At 59.2% G+C, this 11,830-nt stretch overlaps 1 long non-coding RNA gene across 1 annotated transcript; it reads right to left on the bottom strand.

Annotated features, from left to right (window-relative positions):
* Nucleotides 1-286: 286 nt before the first annotated feature.
* Nucleotides 287-6,799, bottom strand: LOC141416714 (uncharacterized). Its single transcript, XR_012441315.1, has 2 exons — nt 6,700-6,799; nt 287-1,521 (listed from the first exon to the last, which is right to left on the bottom strand). It is a non-coding gene; the product is annotated as an uncharacterized lncRNA (long non-coding RNA).
* Between the last annotated feature and the right edge of the window lie 5,031 nt (nt 6,800-11,830).

Genomic DNA, 11,830 nt, shown 5'->3' with positions numbered 1-11,830 from the left:
TTTCAAAGCTCCCTTCTAATATTTTCCGATACCAGGCACCCCAAATAACCTCTCCCCCCCCAAATGTCACTAGGTTAAGACCCTGAGGTCTAAGTTACCTCGCTCCTCAGGGTCACCCACAACCCCAGGGCACCTCTCAAGGTCACTCCATACATACGAACCTTCCTGGAGCAGGTGGGAGGAGGATGGGGATCAGGTGAGGTCAAGGACCCCAGGGTTCAAGAACACAAATTCAAAAGCCATTAATTCAAGGATGACAGGAAGGAATGATTTAGGAACATGAGACTGAGGACTGAAACTGGGCCAACTTTTATTTAGTTGGAACAGGTGCCACACACAACACAAACTGCCCCTACCTCCCCTAAGTCTCTGTCTGCCCTTGCCCAGGGTGCAGAAAGGGGACGGGGCCAGCCCTGATGGCCTGAGGAGTTTCACTCTGCCATTGTCCCATCTGGTCTCAGACTTTTCAACTCTTTCAAGCCCAAGTCATGGAGGAGCTGAAGAGACCACCCAAGGAGTGAAGGATGGGCCCCAGGACTAAGCAGGCCTGCTGTGTCCTTTCTGGGCACACATGTGGACCTTGTTTCCTGTCCCATGTGTGGAATGGGTGTCTCTGTTCCCCCTCCCAAGTTGGAAAATGGTGGGGCCCAGGACAAGGGGGCCAGGCATACCGGGTTCAGCTCAGGTCCCGGAAGCTGGGAGTTGGCATTTAACGGTCAGGGGGCCTAAGACAGCTTCCTCTTGGGTAAGTGGCTGCTGGGAAGGGGCAGGCTGGAGGGCCTGTGCCCCGGCTAGGCTTAGAAGAAGAGGGACTCGAGGGGCTGGGATTCCAGGTGCAGAGGGGACGCAGCTAGCTAGCTTCCCTTTTAATGGAAGGGTGACGCACCATCCATCTGTGGATATCCATCTGTCCACCAGTCCAAGGTGTGGGCACAGGAGGGTACCCACGTGCAGAACCACAGTGGGTGGCAGGAACCCCCGCCACCCCATCCCTCCCACATGTCCCTCCTTTGGCCACATCTGGAACTGGATCCTTGTCTCAGCTCCAGGCGTCGGCTCCCCCAGGGACGGACTCCGAGGGGGCTCGACTCCTGTTCCTGCTGAACTGAGCCAGTACAATCTAATCAACTGTGTTTCAGCTCAGTAGGCACGGGAGGCAGAGCCCAGGGAGGCCGAGTCCAGGGAGGCTGGGCAGGAGAGGCCGGAGGGCCTGAGGAGGTGGGGGCCCGGGGGGCGGAACTTAGCCACTGTGAACATGACTTGGTGTGGACCCTGCTCACAAGCAACTAAGCCCTGCTCCTCAGGCCAGGTGTCACACGGGGTGGGGCTCTCTGCCCCCCCACCCCCCATCCCGGGACAGCAGACATCCTCAGTGACAGTGGCCCCCGGAGGCAGAGCACAGGGTCGGTTGGAAATCCCTGGCAATGTGATTTGTGACAGGCAGCAAATCCCATCCCCAGGAACCCCAGCCGGCCATGGCACAGGGTCGGGGGATCACCAGGTGGAGCTGGAGGGTGGCACCTAGAGGGGAGAAAGCAAAAGAGGTCGTGAGATTTGGGGATACCTCCCATCCAGGTACCCGCCTGTCTCCTTCTGACACCTGGCAGGAAAGTCTTCTCCCAGTGTCAGGAGCAATGACAGGAAGAACCAAGCTAGCAAGCGGCACCCCTGACCCAGGCAGGGCTCTCTGTCCCAACCAGACAGAGGCACAGATACCAAAAAATGAATTTCACAGGACTGGGCACGGGCTCCTCGGTACAGTGCTAGCTTAGCTTGCGCGAGCCCTGGGTTCCACCCCCGGCACCACCAAGAGCCTTTTCAGGCCAAAGAGGCTGCAAGAGCCCCAGAAACCAGTATCCAGCCAGCTCACTACTCCTCCCCAGCCAACCCCACCCCCCCACCAAGCCCTAACCAGGCCGAATGGGGCCATGGTAGAGGAAGCCGAGGGGCGGCGGGCAGGAAGTGATGTCACCCCAGCTGGCGCCACTTCCTAGAAGCCTGAAGGGCAGGAGGAAACCACCAGGGCCTCCCCCCACCGCCTTGGCCTCGTCTCCTCCTCAATGGCCAGGCCTTAGCCTGCACCCCACCAGGGCGGATACTGCCACGCAGCGCCTGACTCTCCCTGTCCCTGGACACACATGTCCCCCCACCAGGAGCACAGGACCCAGACAGGGCACAGGAACCGCTCGAGTAGCTGCTCCTCAGTTTCCTCATCTGTAAAATGGACCGAGAGTTTCTACCGAGTAGGCCAGCAAGTGTTCACTGAGGAGGTGTATGGGACTCACCAAATGCCCAGCACCAGGACAGGTCACTGAATTAGGGGGGCCTAGTGTAGAATGAAAATTCAGGACGCTTTTTTTTTTTTTTTTTTTGCCAATTATGAATATCATGGGGGTGCCAAGTGCGATGGTACACTCCTATAATCCCAGCCCTCGGGAGGTGGAGGCAGGAGGATTGAGAGTTTGAGACCAGCCTGGGCTACACTGTGAAACCTTGTCTCAAAAACATAAAAAGATAATTTCTGGGGGTGCGGCTCACCAAAATCAATAATAATAAAATTTCATGGCAGCCACATAACATTAAACTGAATTCAAGTCCTTCCAATAAAAAGGGACCTTGAGATCCACACGTCACACACCTACGTCCATGACTAGAAGACCCCAATTCTGGAGCAACTCTGCTCATATTTGAAACCCACCCCGCCACCCCAGGTCTGTGGCTTCTTTGCTGGGTGACCCCAGCCAAGCCACTCTACCTCTCTGGGCCTCAGTTTCCACCATCTGCAACACAACAATAATAAGTGTCTACTTCGTAAGTGATTGGTGGGAGATGTGTAGTGACATATGTAAATCAGGACACAGCAAATGTCCTTCTCCAAGCAGGACACTGGAGAAGTCGCCCACACTGGAGGACCAGGCTGGAACTTTGTTCCTGACCACGCACACACGCACACACGCGATCCTTTTTCCCAGGAGGCCCCAGCCCTGTCCCTGTTGGGTCTGGGGGCATCAAGTGGGAGCAGCCCAGGCCCCATCGGGCGGCCAGCCTCCCCAGGCCGCCTCCGGAAGTGAGACAGCATATTTCTGTCCCAGGGACGAGAACGGGAAGGGCGGCCATTTGGCCAGGCCTGTTTCCTGTGGGGTTTCCCCTACACAGAGCCCAGGGCTGGGGCCAAGGCCACTCCCCATCCCCACAGGCACAAAAGGTCTGGGTCTCGAGTGGACAGGGCACTGCCCAGGGGCAGGGTGTGGGAGGGGGACTGGGCCATTCATACCATGCTTGTCAGGCTCGTGTGACATGGGGCCTGGAGGAGCCATGCTCCTAGCACTGGAGGTATTTGGCATAGGGTGAAGACCCCGAGGCCAGGTCACAGAGTGGTCCCCAGGCTGTTCCAGGCCACCCCACCCCACCAGCCACTGTGTGTGCATCCAAATGCATGGTTACAGATATGGCAGGCAGCGTGTGTGCCCTCCAGCCAGGCCAGCCCCAATGCACCGCGCCCCCCCCCAGCCCAGGCTCCCAGAGTGAATTGGGGGTGGCTTCCGCCGGCGGGCCCCTGCCACAGCCGCCACCAAGCCTGATCCTCAAATACTTTCCACCCTCACAGAGCAGCTGGGATCGGAAAATACCAAGGACTGCAGGCCCCGCCCTGCCTGCCGCTGCCACCGCCCTCCCAGCCTGTCACTAGTGCTTTGCCTAATGGGTCAGATTCTTAACAGAAGCTCCAGGGCCGGGCCCCGAGCCAGCCGCCAACCTGGCCCCCCACCCTCTGCTCAGATCACCAAGCGCTGACAATAACAACCGCCCCAGTGCCACTGAGCAGCCCCAGGAGGCTGGCACCCGGATGGAGGAAGCCTGGGTGGGCTGCATTGCCCACCCAGGGCTGGGGTCGGGGGAGACTCAGGAAGGGGTGCACAAGTGAGGGTTGAACCACTTGTTATAAATAGGGGACATGAAACCCATGTCCCAGCTCCCACGGTGCCCGGCCAGCCACACTTCATCCATCTTTAGACTTTAATCCTGCCGAAGCCAATCTGAGTCCCCAGGGGCGCCCTGACGTCCACACTGGAGCCCTTAACTGAGGGGTCCACCCCCACCAGTGTGCCCACACCGCCTGCTCCGACAGGTCAGGCATTTGCAAAGCCTGGTCTGGATTTGGGGCCACCAGCTTTCATAGGTTCTGTCTCCTTGACACACCAACAGTTCCCAGGCCCCCGACTCATGGTCCTTGGACTCCCCAAGGCGTTCTTGGAGGTGTGGGTGACCACAGTCCCCTGGATGGTGACGTTGGAAAACGAACCAAGGAGACGCCATGTGGCTTGGCATCAACAAGTCACTTCCCTGGCCCCCTCGCCACCACCTCCCCGCATCCCAGACCCACAGCTCAGCTCTGCCCAGGGCCCACAGCTGAGTGACCACACCCAGGGTGGCGCCAGCTCCAGCACCCTGGGGCAAGGCGCCGCTGGAGTGTGACTCAGCTGTGCCCAGCATGGCAGCCTCCTCTGCCCACTACCCTCAGTGTACATCTTTCCCCAGTGACCAGCCTTGATGGCAGGGGTGATGACACACCGCTGTGTCCACTCAGGACACCTGACAGCAGGAGGGAAAGGGACCACAGAGCCCCTCAGGGATCTGAAGTCCAGGGCCTGGAATACAGCGGAGAGCTATAGTGTTTGCTGCACCGCTTCCAAATGCTCCCAGTTTACAGATGGAAAAACTGAGGCAGGGAGGTTAGGAACTGGGCCTAAGGCCACACTATTAAGAAAAGCCACCCCAATCCTGGCATAAAAGAACATCCAAAGTCCCAAAGAGTGAGTTGGAGACAGTTTTTCTTAAGACTACAAAGGGTCCCCAGCTCCATCATTCACAGTGGACAGGCTCCCCTGCCCACCTCCCAAGAAGAGCAAACTTTGAGAACCACCCTAGGGTATATCAAAGTGACACTTGGACCCATGCAGAACAAGTCACCCCAGTGGAACCCCACGGTCCATTACCGGGAAATGCAGATGGATGGGGGCCTGTCCCACAGCTGTGGCCCGCAGAGAACATCTGGCCTCCACTCGCATCGGACACCAACGGGCAATGCACAGGGTTCTCTGGGAGGACCCCTGGAACATCCTCTGTGTCTCTCTCCAGCAGCAAGAATCTGTGGAGACTTAGAGGCCGGGCCAGCACAGACAGGCCTGACCCCCCTGGACACGCCCTGTCACGCATGTGCTCTGTTTGCCAGCCCCAGGCCAGGCCGGCAGCTATTTTAGGGCCACTTCCAGGCCCACAGACAAGGCCTGTCATGTTGAAGGTGTTTGCAGATGACATCCTGCAAGGGCCGGGGGCTTCGGGTGCCCCCATGGACGCCAGGATAGAGCTGGCACCAGGCCCCAGAGCCTGTGCCTTCCCAGGAGGATGGCGTGTGAACACGTGCCCAGGCAGGGCGTGTGGGCGAGCGGACAAAGTGTGTCTCACACCACCTCGCCTCTAAGCCTGGGCACCTGTTGGGCACTGCCTTCCAGCTTGGGCTGGCACAGACAGGGCCAGAGGACAACTCCTGTGCCAGGGGTCCGTCAGTCCCTAGTCCCTGCTTCATAAGCCACCTTGTCATAGGCAGGCAGCTGGTTGGGGCTGGGAAAGGGGCAAGTGACAGAGTCAAGGGCATGCCACCTCCAAGGCAGTAGAGGGGACACTGGGTCTGGGGTGGGCTGGGCTGGGAGTTCAGTTCCAGCTGGGGGCTTTGGGGGCGGCCAAATGTAGGTCTGGAATCAGGTCAGCATGAGAGTAGGATAAGGCTGTAGAGTTCAGACGGGGTCCTTTCAACCTCCCCGTGCAGCCCAAGGGCATGGGCACCCCAAGCTGCTTTAGGCTGGCGTGTGAGTCCTCCAGAAAGCCCCCAAACTTGGTCTCCTTTTCTATGTAACCTTGAAAGATCCCGTCCCTCCCTGGCGCCAGTAAGGGACAAAAGTCAGGACAGGTCCCCCCAAGAAGAGGCTGCACCACCTGGCCAGGCCTCTACCTTGCCCTCCCCAATGGGAGGCCTTCCCTCCACTACTGGGCCGCATATCAAGAACTTGAACTTAAACCACAGCCTCCCTCTCATCCAAAGAACTCTGGGAACCCTCTCCTTACGCTTCCAGTCCAAAGCCCAGGCAGCAGCACCCCCCCACCGCGCCCTCCCCCCACATATTCGCATAAACAGGGTGGGGGGAGGGGGACAGGCACGCACACCCACTTCCCCCTCCCCAAGTTCAAGTTCAAGGTGGGCACAGCCCCTCCCGCCACGGTGCCAACAGCCTGCCCACCTTGCTCTACTCCAGTGGCCACCACGTTCCCAAGGGTCCCCTGGGAGAGAGGCAAGAGGGAAGGAAGGAGGGGGGGCTAGCTGAGGGGACGCCATAGGCTTCTCCAAAAGGGGGTACAGCTTGGGCTAATCCGAAGGGGGCGCCCCGGGACTTTGTGAGCGCCCCCACCGCCAGATGCACGGTTCCTCCCGCACACCCTCCTCCCGCGCTTCTCCTCCACCTACTCCAAGTGCGGGGCGCGGCGCTGCGCCCCCCACCCGCCAAGAGCCGGGGTCCCCGCGGGACGCACCCCACTGCGCGCACGAGCCCCGCGCGCAAAAGTTGCCGCGGCCGCCACTGCGGCGCCACCCGCTCGCTCGCTCGCTCGCGCGCGCCCGGGGCCCTCCCGGGTTTGTCCCCAACTTACCCGCGGGGGGAGGGGAGCCGGGCTCTCGGGGCGCCGGGGACCTCCCGACTCCGGCCGGCCCAGGGTGGCCGCCGGCCGCGCTGCGCCCCACTCACTGGCCGGCCCGCCGCGGGGCCCGGTGGCTTTTAAAACCTTCCCCGTCTCCTCCCACCCCGCACCACGGGCCGGGCAGGGGGCGGGCGCGGGGCGGGGCGGGGCGGGCGCCGCCGTCATGTGCCCCCGCAGGAGGCGGTCCGCCCCCACTGTCTCTGTCCTGTCCCCCCAACTCCATCCGATCCCCAACTCAGGCCCAACTTTTCTTTCTCCACCTTCCCAAAGAATCTGCTTGGGCTTGGGTGTTGGGCTGTCTTGCCAAACAGCACCTTCTCCCCAGACTAAGGAAGTCCTTCCTTTTATCCCACCCAACCCTCTCTTGCTGCATAGAAACGATTCTCGGACTCCAAGCCAGGTGACCCGAGGGGTCTGGGTCCCCTTCTTCCTCACCCAAGCGTCCCAGCACCATCCTCCATCCATCCCTGCACCTCTGGGAAACACCCCAGCCCCCTAAGAAAGTGGCTGGGACTCCTCCCTCTTTCTCTATGCTCCCGTCTCCCCATCCTCCAGACTCCCCTCCACCGGGAGGAACACGGGGGCACAGCTCCTCAGGACGGGGCCCTGCCTTGGGGCCTGGCCCGCTGCCCAGGTGGGGGGCCGGGCGGGAACAAAACCCAGCAAAGGAGGGGTGGGCGGGGAGCCCTCTGTGGCCACGCAGCCTCCTCGGGCATGCCTGGCTGCAGCTTTGCCGGCTGCAGAGGGGACAAAGACTGACAAACCCCCAACCACCCCCATAAACACCATCATGCCAGGGAGAGGGTCCCGAGCCTGCAGGACCTTTCCCAAAACTGGGTGAGCTTTGCTTCCGGTGCACGGTCGTCCCCCCCCCGCCCCCACACACACCACATTTCCCAAGTAGCATCCTTGGGGGTCCCACATGCCAGACAGTAAGGGACCAGCCTCCCCTCTTTGAAAAAATGCTGGGAAGGGGTTACCCAAAAGCATGCCCAGGCAGGGGACTGGAGGGACAGGTTGGACGCCTCTGTGTCACCTCATATCCCAAACAACCTCCAGGGTTCCCCATTTTGTGAGCTCAGATCAGTATGTTGGGATTGCGGGGTGAAGGGCGGAAGCCACACCCGGCTACCATCTATGGGGCCCAGCCCTGGGGGCCCTGGGGGCTTTCTTCCCTGTGGGGCCCAAGAGGCAGGCAGTCCCGGGTGGCAGGACCTGGCAAGTTTGGGCAGGAGGGGGCAAGCTGCCCGCTCATGGGGCCCTGGGGGAGGATTTGGGGTGGCACAGAATTCCCCAACTCAGGGCGGGGCCGGAAGCGGGGAGCACTCACCACATGGCCTCCTGAGCCCAGTTTTAAATAAATATGGAGGTCCCCGGGTGGGCCTGGGATCTCCCTGTGGACCTGTGGAGTGACCCGAGTCACTCCTGTCAGTCTGGAAGCAGAAAATAATCCAATTCATCAACCCTACCCGCCTGTTCCACGCTGCTACTCCAAGATCTTCCTTGACACCCGGGAATTAGACTGCCTGCCCAGACAGACAACCCCCATGATTCTGCAGTCAGGTGTAGTTTCAGGGTAACATCTCCTCCATGCTGGTCTCTGGGTACACCAGTTCCCCAAAGTCACTGATTTGTGGCTCTCCTGCACGTGGTTCAGATCACCCCAGCTCACACTGCATCTCCCAGCCCAAGCTTGGAAGGACACCCCCTAAAACCTCCAGATCTCTCTCTCTCTGGGCCCCCTGATATTTGTGTCCCCTGAACAGCCCTGTCCCAAGCTGGCTGATTCCCTTAGGGACAGTGGGACTGGAGCGCACCAAACTGACCCATCAACAGGGAGTGAAGACAGGGACAGAGTGAGGCCAGGTCGAATGGCACCAGACACACACACACTCACACACACTCATTCTACAAACACTCACTGGGTATATCTGTGTGTCAGGCACTGTTCTGAGCCCCAGGGTCACAGCAGAAAACATGGGGGTGACATCTATGGGGGACCAGACATTATAAGCAGATAGAGAGGTGTCTGGTGGTAAGGGCCAGGGAGAGAACTGGAAAGGGGCCTGGGGAAAAGGGTGGTGGGGGACAAAGGAATGGGAACCAGATCAGGAAAGGCCTTCCTGAGAAGGAGGTGACATTTAAACAAAGATGTAAGGAACTGAGGGAAAAGCCATGCAGAACCGTGACAGAAGAGAGTTCCAGCAGCAGGGAACAGCTAGTGCAAAGGCCCTGGGGCGATATGTGCAACAGCATCAAAGCTGGGTGTGGGGCCTGCAATCCCAGCTACTTGGGAGGCAGAGGCCTGGGAAAAATTAAAGAGACCCTATCTCAAAAACAAAACAAAAACAAAAGGGCTGGGGATGGGGCTCAAGTGGTAGAGCGCTTGCCTAGCATGCAGGAGCTCTGGGTTCAAATACCAGCACTGCAAAAACATAAAATAAAAATGGAAAAACAGCATGGAGCCCAGTTTGACGAAGGCCAGGAGAGGAGTGGAGCAAAAGAACAAAGTTTCAAATCGTTGCTCTCCCAACTTTCTAGCTTTGGCCAACAGATCACACCTCTCTGAAAATGGTCATGTCCCTTGGCTGCAAAGAGGTACGTAAGGCAGGATCCAGACTAGAACTTGGACAAGCTTGAGGTAGAGCAGGTAGGGGGCTGGGTCAAGGGACCCTGACAAGCCAGGTAGGTCGCCCCACAGGTCACCCTGGTGCACACATGTAGGGCGCCTGCCGGGCCCCATGGCAACGCTGCACACAGAGACATCAAACAGGCCCTGCCGAGGAAGTCCTACGTCACTGTGGTCAGGGTGGCTCCGCCCAGCCCAGCCCCTGGCTGGCGGCTGTCCTCCAGCCAGTCAGGGCCCCTGTCGCCGTGGCGACTGGCTGTGTTGTGGACTGTACAAGGATCCCACCGCATCCCTGCCCCCCTCCCTATGGCACGGCCACTCCCCACATCCGGAGAAGGACATTACGTGGTGGCCCCAGCCGACAGTCACTAACTCCATTCAACACAGCCCTAAATCGGTGAATGGAGAACCCGGAAAGAGGGCTGAGAGGGGCAGAGGACCCCGGGATCTGTCGGGCCCCTGGGACCAGGTGCCTGAAGCCCCCAGGGACTGTCACAAACTTCCTGAGGGGCACTGATGAGGTGGCTCCTACAGAAATAGCCCCCACCCTGACTCTGACTCACCACCCACCCAGCCCCCATGACATCAAGGCCTGGCCTGCCACCACCCCGCTCGGGAACATGGCCAGAGTTGGTGGGGGGGTGGGGAAGGGGGGGGTTGGAGACCAAAAAAGTGTCACCTCTGACTGTCCTCTTCCGACACAGCCGGCATGTGTAGGGTTAAGGTGGAATCCATCTAGGGGTCTCCCCTCCTAATCCCATCCCCACCCCCTTTCCCGGGGATTTCGGGCCCCAGCCCCTCTGACGTCACTGGGGTTGCTATGGCAACTGGCCGAAGTTCCCAAATAAAATTACCACGGGCGGGTTAACTTTCCAAGGAGGTGGCCGACGGCTAAACAATGGCAGTGACAGCGGGACCGACGAGGGGCCACCTGTCCCTGACACCCCGACTCTGCAGAGACCGGGGGTGTCCCCAGGGGCAAAAAGCAGGGTCTCCCTCCCCGCCCGGGACTCCATATCCCTGAGCACCCAAAGTCCTGGATCACAGATGGGGGAGCAGCCAGGGTGCTGGGGGTGGGGGGGAGGATGGGGCGCATGGGGACCTTGGAGGGTGGCTGGGGCGGCAGGGAACAAAGAGGGGGACCTGAGGCCTGGGACCCACCCTTGTGCGCACCCCGCCCCCGGCCGGCCGCCAGTCCAGCTGTGGCTGCTCCCAGCTGCCTGACTCCCACATCTGGCGGGCCGCGCGCTCACTTCCTGTCGCCCCGGCTGCCTGGAAGGAGGTAAAAATAACCCGCCCCTCCCCCTCTGGCGGGCGCAGACGCCGGAGTCTCCAGGCCCGGAGTGGGGGAGAGGATCCCCCCCCGCCCTTCCTGCCTCAGTGTCCCCACCCCCCAGACACGCGCCGGAATGGCACCGAGCGCATGCTGCGCCAGGGGACGAGAGAGCGCATGGCATTAGAAAGTCCCTTACCTGTACTCTAGGGGTCAGCTCCGCCCCCTGGAAGATGGGGGTGCAGCTGCCACTGCTGCTGGACTCAGTTCCCATCCAGGGACACCCACTTACCAACCCTATAGGCAAAGTTCCCCAAATCTCCCCGGAGCCTGTTTACCTGTCTCGAAAAAGAGGCTCAGGTAGCATCTACTTCAAAGTGCATGGGTGTGCCTCAAGCTCTACACCCTGAGTTCAAATCCCAGTACCGCCATAAAAAAGTGCATTGGCTTAGAGCCAGGTGTGTAGCTCAGGGTTAAAGTGCTTGCCTAGCAAGTGCAAAGGCCCTGGGCTGGGTGTCCAGCAATGGAACAGAAAAAAAAAATACATTGGTATCTTTTCCCCATCCTCAGGGGTCCTTGTTACTTTTTGTGGTCTTGGGGTTGGAACTTGGGACTTCACAGTTTCTCGGCAGGTGCTCTACTCCTTGAGCAGCTCCACCAGTCCTTTTGTGTGTGTGCTGGGTATTTTTGAGACAGGGTCTTGAATTTTGCAGGGGCTAGCCTCGAACTTTGACCTTCCTGAACTCTGCCTCTTGAGTATGTAGGATTGCAGGCGGGAGCCTCTGGCACAAGACCTCAGGGGTTCCTGACTAGTCAGGTTACCAGATAAAACACAGAACACCTAGTCCACTTTGATTTTCAAGTACACAATTCATCTTTTTTTGTTTTTTTCTAGTATAAGTCAGTCTTGTCCCCAACACTAGTGCCTCACACCTGTAATCCTAGCTATTTAGGAAGCAGAGATCAGGAGGATCATAGTTGGAAGCCATCATGAGCAACCAGTTTGACCTACCTCAAAAACACCCAGCACCAAAAAAGGGCTGGCAGAGTGGTTCAAGTGGTAAGAATGCCTGCCTAGCAAGCGTGAGGCCCTGAGATCAAATCCCAGTGCTGCCAAAAAATACATATATCCCATGCCACTTATTTATTTTTTGAAGTACTGGAGTTTGAACTCAGGACTT

This window comes from Castor canadensis, chromosome 14 (assembly GCF_047511655.1).
Source record: "Castor canadensis chromosome 14, mCasCan1.hap1v2, whole genome shotgun sequence".
Classification (NCBI taxonomy): domain Eukaryota; kingdom Metazoa; phylum Chordata; class Mammalia; order Rodentia; family Castoridae; genus Castor; species Castor canadensis.
This window is presented reverse-complemented; position numbering and strand designations above follow the sequence as displayed.